At 32.4% G+C, this 12,719-nt stretch overlaps 1 protein-coding gene across 8 annotated transcripts in view; it reads right to left on the bottom strand.

Annotated features, from left to right (window-relative positions):
* The window catches only part of LOC143064538 (uncharacterized), a 35,640-nt gene that overhangs the window by 12,937 nt on the left and 9,984 nt on the right, over positions 1-12,719 (bottom strand). The window contains exon 2 of one of the 8 annotated variants that reach the window (XM_076237427.1): positions 5,482-5,529. The exons of 6 other annotated variants lie outside the window; for them this stretch is intronic. The gene's annotated coding sequence lies outside the window, so the exon portion shown is untranslated. Of the gene's footprint in view, positions 1-5,481; positions 5,530-5,590; positions 5,715-12,719 lie in introns of those variants that run through there. One more of the 8 variants, XM_076237428.1, reaches the window with a different exon arrangement.

The following is a 12,719-nucleotide window of genomic DNA, read 5'->3' as shown; positions in this document are numbered from 1 at the left end:
TAGCAAATTTTATCAAAGATAATAAAATAAAATCATCGTTCAATGAGAAATAATTCTTGATTATTATCAAATCTATTGATGACTATTACGTAATGTATTTTCCTACTTGTTTTCGAAATGTTTCACTCGGAAATTACTTCCTGCTGTTTGAGAATCATTGTTATAAAATCAATGGACCGTTCTCGATCAATTCTGGCGCTGTAAATTCTATTGCAAGACTTTGATCAGTTTTATAATAGCTAGTCGTGTAGAAAGTGATAAAGCTGAAACAGCGTGCTATAAAAGTACACAGTGGTTTGCATCACGTCATCATAAAAGAGAAAGGGTTAAGTTTTGTTTTAAGTAGGCTTGCGGTTTGATAAGGGGTTGAATTATGCATTAATCCCTGTTTGCCTGAGATCTACATAAAAACCAGTTATTTCTCTTTTATTATTATTTTTTCTGCTTTTTGTGAAACATTCAAATATAACTGAGCTTTGATACTTTATATTTTATTGAAATGGGTTGAATGGATTACAGTACTGGAAATTTGGACTGTCTCGATAAGTTGAAAGAAAACTCGCCTGCCAATAGTTGACTTTCAAACCAGTCAGAGAGTTATTTAAAGGGTTCTGCAATGATAAGACCGCTGCATGCCAAAACGAGGAATGCATCTAACGTCCCCAATTAGGTTGGACGTTCCTGTAGCATTGTTAAGTCTTAAGCCTCGGTCACACCTTACCGGATAGCACGAACGGACGCCTAACGGATAAAAAAAAGTTATCCGTTGACAAAATTTTTATCCGTTGGGAGTTTGTTGGTGTACTAACGGACATGTAACGAATGCCTAACGGACACACAACGAACATTGAACGTACGTGAAACGGATACGTACCGGACAGAACGGACGTCGAACGTACATCCAACGGACGAGTACCGGATAAAACGGACACCTAACGGAAGCGTAACGGATAAAACGGATGAACAAAATAATCTGAAAATTAAAGGCAATAAACCATCTAAAAATTAAAGGCAATACGGTAGGCATCCGTTTTATCCGTTATCCTTCCGTTAATGTCCGTTTCACATCCGTTTTATCCGTTAGGCGTCCGTTAGGCGTCCGGTAGACGTCCGTTGGTGAATTGGTCTACCGGATCTCCAACGGATGCATAACGGACACGTAACGGATACAAAACGGACGAGTACCGTACAAAACGGACGCCTAACGGACGCCTAACGGACGTTCAACGGACATTTTATCCGTTGGACGTCCGTTCAAAGTTTTGAACATGCTCAAAATTTTCCACCGGACAGAACGGACGTCAACGGATAAAACGGACGCTTAACGGACATGCAACAGATATGGACGGACGCCTAACGGATAAGAACGGACGTCTAACGGAAATGAACGGATTGAAAAAAAGTTATCCGTTAGGCGTCCGTTCGAGCTATCCGGTAAGGTGTGACTGAGGCTTAAACCATCTTTGCAGTATGCAATAATGTCAGTTGTGTGTATGATACCATGTACGTTGCAATAAATTCCTTAAATTTATGTATAGTTATTGAACCGAATGCGTGGGTTGTAATTAAGTACAGAAAAATAAATCAAAGTATTTTTTGTCAAAAGCACCAAACATGTTTTTGTTAGATGTCTGTCAAAATCTGAAAACAAAGATCGAAAAGTTGCCCATGATTGCCATTAAACTTTAAGGTCCAACCGCTTTTGGTACGGAATTGTCCCCTTTTATTGAAAGCAAATCATTGAAAACAGATTAATCATTCTATTTGAAGAATACGGTTTTACAGACTTAAAAGATATTACTCTATGAAAGTAATTTGAAATACTTAACAGAGTCTTAACTGAAGATAAGAGAGAAAAAAGAGACTATGTTCTCCTATATGATGAATCTGATAACAATTAAACTTAACGAATGTCTGACATGGAATGTACATTCGTAATGGCAAACTACGGCCAGTTTGCATAGAACTTTCGAATTAATCATTTGAATAATTTATCCATAGAAATGGTTCATTAACGTTTTAACATTTGTCACTCCAGTTTAAGTCTTTAGAAGTATAAACTTTGTGCAAAGGGACTTTTCACTGCGATTTATTGAAGTCATTCAATCTTAATCTGTGTTTTTGCCTAGTTGGATTAAAAAGCTTTACCAGAAATACTGCGGGGGTAAAAGGAGTAAAAGAACTTTAGTAGATCTATCCTTATTTGTGTACTATAAATTCAGAAATTGTTGCATGCATTTATTATTGCTATTTTTTTAGGGGAAAAAATGCCAAAGCTGCGAGATTAATTATTGCAATTTCTAGGAAATTGGCATTTAGACATATTTATCAAATTCAAAATGCGAGTTCTTATTAATATTGTATCCGGTTGCATTATTCGCATTAATAAAAACCTTACAATAATTTCTGAATTTAGATCTACAGTAAATACAAAACATGTTATAACCTTCAAAGTAACTGAGAAAAAAGGATATTTAGCAAACGAAAAAAAAAATGAAATCCAGGGAGACCAATAAATCAATAAAAAAAAAAAAAATTAAATTAAAATCGAAAATGGAAAAAAAAACATCATTCAAAATTGGGACCTACATTTTTTGTATGGTCCAAGGAAAATAAATTTTATTTGCTCAATGAAGTTTTTTTTCTGCGTACTTCTTGAACTATGACTTTTTTTATTATATTTAATCTAACATTTAGTTCGGGTTAGATATTGAATATATGTGCGAATTCTTGTTTGACTGTCCCATTTTTAAACATAAAGCTATCATGTTTGAAATTATCGAAGAACAGCCATAAAAGCGATGTTCCTTTGCTTTTTGTACCGTTTTTGCTGTGCATTATTTACTGGTTGTTTTTTTTTTTTTTTTTGTGTGTGTGTCATGAATTGATACCCCATTTTGTTTGCTGTTGATTCTATTTTTTTTTTTTCTTTAGTGAAGATATCAAAAAATGTAAAGCTAAAATAAAATGTTTGACCAGAATTAAGGTAATTTGTTCCTTCCTTTTCCCAATCCAGATAACTAAATTTTTCAGCTTTTCTATGTGTGAGATCAACCTTTTTTTTTGCAAAACCACATGCATATGTTATCGTACTCGTAAATATGGAACAATTTGATTAGATCTCGTCTAAATAAAAGACTCGCCAGTGACACTCGGGTCAAATCTCTAATTTGGGGGAAGGTTATTCTTTCATATGACCAAAATGTGCAAATTGTAATTATTAATACAAGTTTTTTGTTAAAGTAAGGCGATAGACACCAAAAGGACATTGTAACTCATAAGTCGAAAATGATTTATTCAATCTTCACAAAGAGCTCAGTTTGAATAAACACACTTATAATTTATTTATTTTGCAAAGTATCGCTCTTCATACTGATCTAACGCCTAAACGTTTTCCATATATATTGATAAATTTCAAGGTAACAGAAAAATTACCGTGTGATACATTTTTTATCTTCTCGTTTCTCTTGTTATCATCGAAGTTCGGTGGTTGAAAACAAGTTCCATGACTTGAAGTATCCAAATATCAAATGGTTCTAATGAATTTATAATGAACATTTAACGACTAGTTTCATAAATGATTTAATATTCTATTATATTGTAACAAAGTAAAATTTAGTATTTGACATAATCGATGAAAGATGTGTTTTTATTATGAATAACTGACTGTTTTATGCATTCAAATATATAAAAATATGTTGACTCCGTGACAACAGGTTATTTCTTTATAAATCATGAAACTCTTTGAAAATAAAAATGACGATGAAATCAATGTATATTGAACATTTTCGAATAAATTTTCCAAACCATTAATCTAAAGCCTTTTTGCCATTAACATTACATACAAGGGATTGCTAAAAAAACCAACAACAACAAACAAACAAACAAAAAAACAAAAACAGATTTTAATCTGGGACTAATACATAAATACAGATTCATTATATAATTAGTCCATGTTATAATTCAGTTATTCTTTATCAATGTGGCGGATCCAGAAATTTTCATTAAAAAGGGGGGGCACTCACTGCCCTAATAGGGAGCCCGCTCTAGTAATGCTTCAGTGATATCCTATATAATCATCAAAATGTTTCCTACAAAAGCCCTCGATCCCTCTGGATCCGCCTATGATTTTCATTATTCTTAGTATCATGTTAGACAACCCAGCCCGCAATTTCCTCCTACAGACCGAAATTGTATTGAAAATAAATAGAATATTGAAAAATTACATAAACATATAATCATGTCGTTGTTTCGACATAATTGTCTGCTTTATTAGCCTGTTTTCAAATTAAACGAAAATAATTATGTCTATTTCGACATATTTCGTTGTAATTTTTCGTTATAGTTGTTGCAACATAACAGCTCGTAATATTTGTATAATATATAAACTCGTCATAGATACCAGGATATAGATATACCTCTATTTCGATTGGCACCTCATCCTTGTAACTTCCATCCTCCAATCTCCTAGCACCTCACCGACCAACATTTTACCAGGATATAGATATACCACTATTTCGATTAGTACCTCATCCTTGTAGTTTCCATCCTCCAACCCCCTAGCTCCTCACCGACCAACACAGATACCAGGATATAGATATACCTCTATTTCGATTGGTACCTCATTCTTGTAACTTCCGCCCTCTCACCCCCTAGCTCCTAACCCACCAACACAGATACCAGGATATAGATATACCTCTATTTCGATTGGTACCTCATTCTTGTAACTTCCACCCTCCCAGCCCCTAGCTCATCATCGACTAACACAGATACCAGGATATAGATATACCTCTATTTCGATTAGCACCTCACTCTTATAACTTCCACCCTCCCACCCCCTAGCTCCTAACCCACCAACACAGATACCAGGATATAGATATACCTCTATTTCGATTGGTACCTCATTCTTGTAACTTCCACCCTCCCAGCCCCTAGCTCATCATCGACTAACACAGATACCATGATATAGGTATACCTCTATTTCGATTGGTACCTCATTCTTGTAACTTCCACCCTCCCAGCCCCTAGCTCATCATCGACTAACACAGATACCATGATATAGGTATACCTCTCTTTCGATTAGCACCTCACTCTTATAACTTCCACCCTCCCACCCCCTAGCTCCTAACCCACCAACACAGATACCAGGATATAGATATACCTCTATTTCGATTAGCACCTCACTCTTATAACTTCCACCCTCCCACCTCCTAGCTCCTCACCGATAAACAACTATAAAGCAAACGGATATACACGTAATCAATTTATGTTATTACAATTTTAATTAGTAATCGGACTAATTAATTGTATTTTAAAAGATGATATCTTGTTGAGTAAATTGGATTTATTGACGAAAATGTCCATAGTAGGACCTGTTAATGAGATGTTCTTGTTTCCTATAGAAATAAATGGCTGTGTGAACTAGTTGTAGAACAAGTTCAAGAAAGTCATATTGAAATTAATAAATTCTAAAATACCTACATTTTTTCTCTCATTAAAACGAAGATAGCGATACGACTATTTTAATTTCTGCAAAAAAAAAAAAAAAAATATAATTTACAATCTCTATAATTATAAGGCATTTTCTTACCTTGAGAAATAGAAATGTCTGAGTTCCTATCTCCGGACCAAAGATCGTGTACATTTCGAAAATCCTACAGTGTTTTTAAAAATTGATAACACAGATTAATGATTACACGTGTGTCAATATCATTAGAAATCCCTCTATAGAATGAGTATTCCTATAAAGTATAATAGTAAATGTTGCCAGTGTATACATAAAATGTAATCAATAACGTTTCCTTTTAATACCACATGCATTTCATTTACCATTTATATTGTTTTATAGAAGCCTTATCTGTTCTTAACTATTAATTCTCTTTTAAGAATTATATCTTGATTCAAATCGAACCTTAACAGTTTCTTGAAACTTTGCAAGCATCGCTAGTGACGTGATTTCCCATAAAAACTTGGATTGAGATAACTATTAAAATGATACATTTTGTCATTATAACACCTATTGACTATGCGTGTTTATTCCTGGTACATTGTAATGATCAGCATTCGATCGAATTGGGACGATTTATGGAGTTCTTCTTTAATGAGTGAAATCATCATTCTCTTACCGGTGAATGGAAAAGACCAATATCTCTAGCATTTGTTTCGCTTAAAGGATGAAAATCAGAAAGATGTTGAAATGCTGATTTATAGTATGTTACTTTTCTTTTGTATCCTACTCAAGTCAATTGTTATAAGATCTCACTCAAATTTCGCCGAGTAAAGATATATCCGATTTTTAGTTTAATGCATTGTACTGGAATTCGAATAGTACAGACGTAAAAATAACAATTGTAAGATTTTACATTTGTCCACACACATTTTAACAGATGTACATTTCAACAATTAATGTCTATTCATTGATGTTTCGAGGCCAAACAATTTGAAAATAGTAACGACAGAGACTATGATAATGTGCGAGGTATTGATATTTGAAACACAAACTGTAATAATGTGAGCTTAAGTAACAATTGAAACTGAGGGTGTAATAATGTGAGACTGAGTAACAATTGACACCGAGGCTGTGATAATGTGAGACTTAGTAACAATTGAAACTGAGGGTGTGATAATGTGAGACTTAGTAACAATTGAAACAGATCCAGTGATAACGTGAGCTTAAGTAACAATTGTAACAGAGACTGTTGCAATGTAAGATTAAGTAACAATTGAAACAGAGGCTTGAAATGTAAGATTTAGTAAAAATTGAAACAACAGCTATTATAATGGGAGATATACATGAATTAACAATTGAAAAAGAGGATAGGAAAATGTAAGACTTAAAGACTGAAACAGAGGCTGTGATAATATGAAATTTAGTAACGATTGAAATGAAGACTGGAATAATATGAAATTTAGTAACAATTTAAAAAGAGGCTGTGCTAATGTGAGATTTAGTAACAATTGAAACAAAGGCTTGGATGATGTGAGATTTATCAACAATTGAAACAGAGACTGTGATAATGTGAGATTTAGTAACATTTGAAACAGAGGCTTTGATAATGTGAAATTTAGTCACAATTGAAACAGAGGATGTGATAATGTGAGATTTAGTAACAATTGAAACAGATGCAGTGATAATTTGAGATTTAGTCACAATTGAAACAGATGCAGTGATGATGTGAGATTTAGTCACAATTGAATCAGAGGCTGTGATAATGTGAGACTGAGTAACAATTGAAACAAAGGCTTGGATAATGTGAAATTTAGTAACAATTGAAACAGAGTATGTGATAATGTGAGATTTAGTAACAATTGAAACAGAGGCTGTGATAATGTGAGACTGAGTAACAATTGAAACAGAAGCTTGGATAATGTAAGATTTATCAACAATTGAAACAGAGACTGTTATAATATGAGATTTAGTAACATTTGAAAGAGACGCTTGGATAATGTGAAATTTAGTAACAATTGATACAGAGTATGTGACAATATGAGATTTAGTAACAATTGAAACAGAGTATGTGATAATGTGAGATTTAGTAACAATTGAAACTGAGGGTGTGGTAATGTGAGACTAAGTAACAATTGAAACTGAGGCTGTGATAATGTGAGACTTAGAAGCAATTGATACAGAAGCTTTTTGTATGCATCTGTTCATCCAAAATTTGCTCTAAATCGGAAAAAATTAAACGCCATGAACGGAATCGGCTGTCTCTACCTAACATTTTACCATAACTTATACATCTAAAAGCATATGATTTTTAGCGCGGTAAAACCGTGCTTTTTAAATCAAAAATACTATTTTACTAGTAATTCAAATTCAAATATAAGTTCATATGTAAGATCCCTAAATAATACTAATACATGTATGGAATAAATTTTAGCAATATGATTGACTGAAGAAGCACTAATGTCAACTTTACATCGAGGAGTAATAAGCATAATCTAACTGTGGTCACTTACAGCGAGTGAAATACATTATGCTATTTCTTAATGAATTTTTAGCTGTATTTACTTCATATCTTTTGCTTTATAAGTCATTTACATAATTTATTTGATAATTTATTTGGTTAATGTTGTTAGCGCTGAAATGCCTGCTGTGTCTGATCTTTGCAGAATACCCTGTTCATTCTTGTACGTTTTTGTTGTTGATTTAAAATATAGATGATGAGGCATACACAGTATCGGACATAGAATCGGAAAACAGCTGTTCATTATAGTCGTATTGCCATTTTTAATTATATATGAAGTATTTAAAAAAATACAAAAAATCATATTTTATATAGACAGACAGATGCATTTATTCATACGAAGATTAACCGCGACAATTAAAGTTGAATTGGTTAGAATGTAAGTTAACAAGTTAAAAAATATGTATCTAAGACGGGTCATATCCACAGAGGCGAACTTTGGCATTGTAAAAGTTAATTTGACGGTATTATTAAACCCCCTGTAAGATTGTCACTTTTGTGTTTGTCACAAATGAAAATGAACCCATTAAGAAAATCGCCTCGTTTTCTCTATCTTGTTTAAAAGTAACACAATACAGATTTTAAATTTAAAAACTTAAATATTTGACAAGCTTTTGAATTTAACTATAAGTTATGATATAATTAACATTGAACTGACATATCGATAATATTTATACTTTAACGAAGCTGGGGTTAAACTAGTCCACATTCTCTTGTCAATCAAATTCATTATTCCTTATAAGAATCCTTGATCTTTAAAATTATTTCAAAGTTGCGATCTTGTCCTCATTTCATACCTTTATATTCGCTTTTGAGAAGTCAGTGTGAGGTAGAACCTTACATTGCTTGCACTTTCATTTCAAGTTTGAACATTTATTTGATAAAAGAAATATATGTCTCCTATCTAATCAAGTGGAATCTTCAAAATATTAAGAGTACCACATGTCATGAAAATTGTCACCAATGGAAACTTTGCACTTTGTATCTTTGATTAACAAGACTTTTGAACAACCGAAAAACAACGCCAAAGCATGGCAAGGGTGATATTCAATATCATACATATTGTACGGAATTTATCATTGTTTCAAATGAAGAAATACTTGGCTTGAGAAATGTTTTATCCTTCCCAGCACTACGCACAAAATTGCACATAACATTTCGTGGCATATTAAACAATTTCCATCACTGGAAGTTAACCAATCAAATGTTCACCTTTTTTTACGGTGTACAAGCTTTAGTAACCATTTAACCTCAATTTTTACTTCAATGAAATGTAGGATAAATTTCTTCAACTGTCAAATTCAAGTAAATATTTTGTCGACCCTTTTTCGTATGCAACCGGATGTGACGTACTAAGTTTTTGTCGGATATTATGTATGCCTTAAGCATGTCTGTAACGACTTAAAAATAAAACTTGGGAAAGAAGTGTAACACAAAAACAAACTATAAACATCAGTTGAAAAGGGTTAAGGAACATAACACAGAAAACAAAGACAGGACGCGGTATGGTATATATTCATTGACCAACTCCATCACTAACAACAAAAAGACACTAATACAAATCTGAGATTACTTACAGTTACTGACACTAGTTAAAAGCCAATAACAACTCATTAAAAAAAATCATGTATCTAAGATTTAAATATCAATCAGTATACATCCAACATCCATGAATGGATTTAGTGTAAAGAAGCCATCTATTCATTTTAGTGTCTTATGAATGTGTATAGAATGGCTCTCATTTTATGAAGTATCGTTTTACAATTTATAGATATCGATTTCACTTGTTGAGAGAATGGACTTTGACAAAACAAAGAATTGAATTGAATTGTATTAATTTTATTCGTGATCACATGTCCAAAAAATAAGTGATTACCGATTCCAAAGATTCGTGATAATTTTTTTATACGTGGTCACGAATTATAGAAACATCTGTTTTAAATTTAATCCGTGATAATTGAGGAATTATATTTTTAGAAGGGATTGTTTAAATTTAAGATCTCGACTTAATAATATTTTAGGAAGATTCTAATTGGCTTTCCGTACTCATAGACTCCCAAAAATGATTGAATATATCTTCTTTTCTTTTCTTGGGGGGGGGGGGGGGGGGGGGGGGGAGAGAGATGAGCGTTTCATGCATGATACACATGACATCCTGCTTATTTCCAATGTTGTGGGTTGTATGACTGATGTCTAAATTTTTCAGCAACTTTAATCAGATGCTATTATCGTTTACAATTTGATAAATACACAAATGAGCATGCATGCTGCCATAAAATATTACGTTTGATTCTTAGCTTTCATTTATAATATAACCATGTAAAGTTCAACATAATGTTCTAACAAATAATTTGTGAATTGGCCAAATCGCATTCCAATTTAAATTTTAAATTAAAATTGATATGCGATTTATGCAACACAATAATCCGCCACTGAAATTAATACCGTATATGAATTGAATGTAAAATAAAAATAAAATGTAGAAGGACAGCGTGGTAAACAAAATTAATTTACAGATTTAAAAAGTGGAAGTCAGTGATGTGATATATCACTTTAAATTTCTATGTTTTCATATCAAATGCCATTTTCTGCTATTTTGCCACCTTATCACCAAATTTCATGACAATTAATTGAAGATCATTGGAGAGAAGACGGTAATACATTTTTGTCTAAAAAAAAACCCTAAGAATTGATTTATATTTTTCAAATTGGCATTTATAATTGTATAATAGATAGTCTATTAAAGTTTTTACAAGAATGTTGCGTATTTGAAATTATAAAATTGTCTGCATACATGAGATCTGCTTGAGGACAATAAGACACATACTAAAATAGTTTGAAGGACCCACAACTGTATTCAAAAAGTAAATATTTGAATGTCATGTATGAAATAGTACTCTAAAACTTGTACTTTGGAGGTAAACGCTAAGAATTTAACTAACTATTTTATAACAATATTGTTAATAGAGCAAAAGAAAATGATCTTTATTTAAATATTTTGTTACAATTCTTAGCGGATTTTAAAAGAAATTGGATCACTATATATACGATTGTGTGAAATATTTGACCTCCGTTATAATTTATTCAATGAATTTAAATGCACATAAACATTATAATCTTCTTTATTCATTTTTCATAATAAGCTTGTACTTATCATTGTTTGATCTTAGGCTTTTGAAATTGTCCTAATTTGTCAGCACATGTAACTATTGTACATCTAACAAGTTAAATATCGAGATGTACATAACCAAGTTAAACATTGAGATGTATATTAGAATGATATTACAAAGTGTTTGTCAATCAGAATAGTACTTTTCATAATATGTGGGAATCTAAACATAATTAATTGATCAATAGCAATTTACTTACAAATGTATTGAACATGTTAACACAATTGTGCTATTATATACTTTTAAAGAACACAATGTTGAGCTCGCTCTGTGATTTACATAAAATTACATATTAGTAAAAATACATCAGGTGTTCATTATATGGCTCATTTCAAAGATATTGTGCCTGCTATACCTTTGTCAAATTCAGTTACTTCAATTCAAAATGGATTAAGCGAAATTTTATATCTTAAGCATAGGGCAAGAGCACGTAACTGATTAAAAAATCTACATGTTGGTGTGTTATGTCTACGTACACAATAAAATATCCGGGTAGATTTCAGATTTTAAAATGGTTACTCATCCATCCTCAAATTTGATCCCAATGACTAAATTGTCACTTGTACATCCATCCTCACGTATTACCTCAATCGCTAAAAACTTCGCTCGTCCATCGAGACATATAACCTCAATCATTAACAAGTACACTCCTGCATCGAAACACACATATATTATCTAATTCACTAAAGTCATCGTCATATATTACCCCAGTCCCTAAAAACATATATATATATCGCTCAATCACTGAAACGGTCACTCCTCCATCGTCACATATTACCCGAATTACTAAAAAGTTAACTCAGCAATCGACACATGTTACCCAAATTACGAAAAAAGGTCACTAATCAATCGTCACATTTTACCCCAATCACTAACAGGTCACTCATTCATCGTCAAACTTTACCTCAATCACTTATAAGATACTCATCTTTCGTTTACAAATCACCCCAATCACTAAAAATGTCACTCAACCATTGACACAAATATGTATTAACCAAATCACTAAAAAATCACCGACTCATATTACCTCAGTAATATGAGAAGGTAACTCCATATAGATATCAGAAGATGTTGTATGAGTGCCAATGTGACAACTCTCCATCCAAGTCACAACTCGTAACCATTATAGGTCAAAGTACGCCCTTCAACACGGAGCATTGACTCAAACCGAACAGCAAGCTATAAAGGGCCACAAAATGACAAGCGTAAAACCATTAAAACGGGATAACCAACGGTCTTATCTATATAAAAAACGAGAAACAAGAAACACTTATGAACCACATCAACAAACGATAGCCACTGAACAACAGGTTCCTGACTTAGGACAGTTGCAAAAAAAATGCAGAGGGTTTAAACGTTTTAACAGTTGCCAACCTTCACCCTAACCTGAAACAATAGTGTAACATCACAAGATAAAAAGACACAGTATAGTATAGAATATCAGTTGAAGTGACTTAACTCAATCAAAAGACATATTAACAAAAACAGTAACTAAACATACACTGAACGAATAAATTTGATCTATGACACCACAGATATTAATCAAAAATTTAAAAAGAGGGGATGAGATGTAAAACAATAT

The sequence above is a fragment of the Mytilus galloprovincialis genome, chromosome 2, assembly GCF_965363235.1.
Source record: "Mytilus galloprovincialis chromosome 2, xbMytGall1.hap1.1, whole genome shotgun sequence".
NCBI lineage: Eukaryota > Metazoa > Mollusca > Bivalvia > Mytilida > Mytilidae > Mytilus > Mytilus galloprovincialis.
The sequence above is the reverse complement of the archived record's forward strand: the minus strand, read 5'-3'. Positions and strand labels throughout refer to the sequence as shown.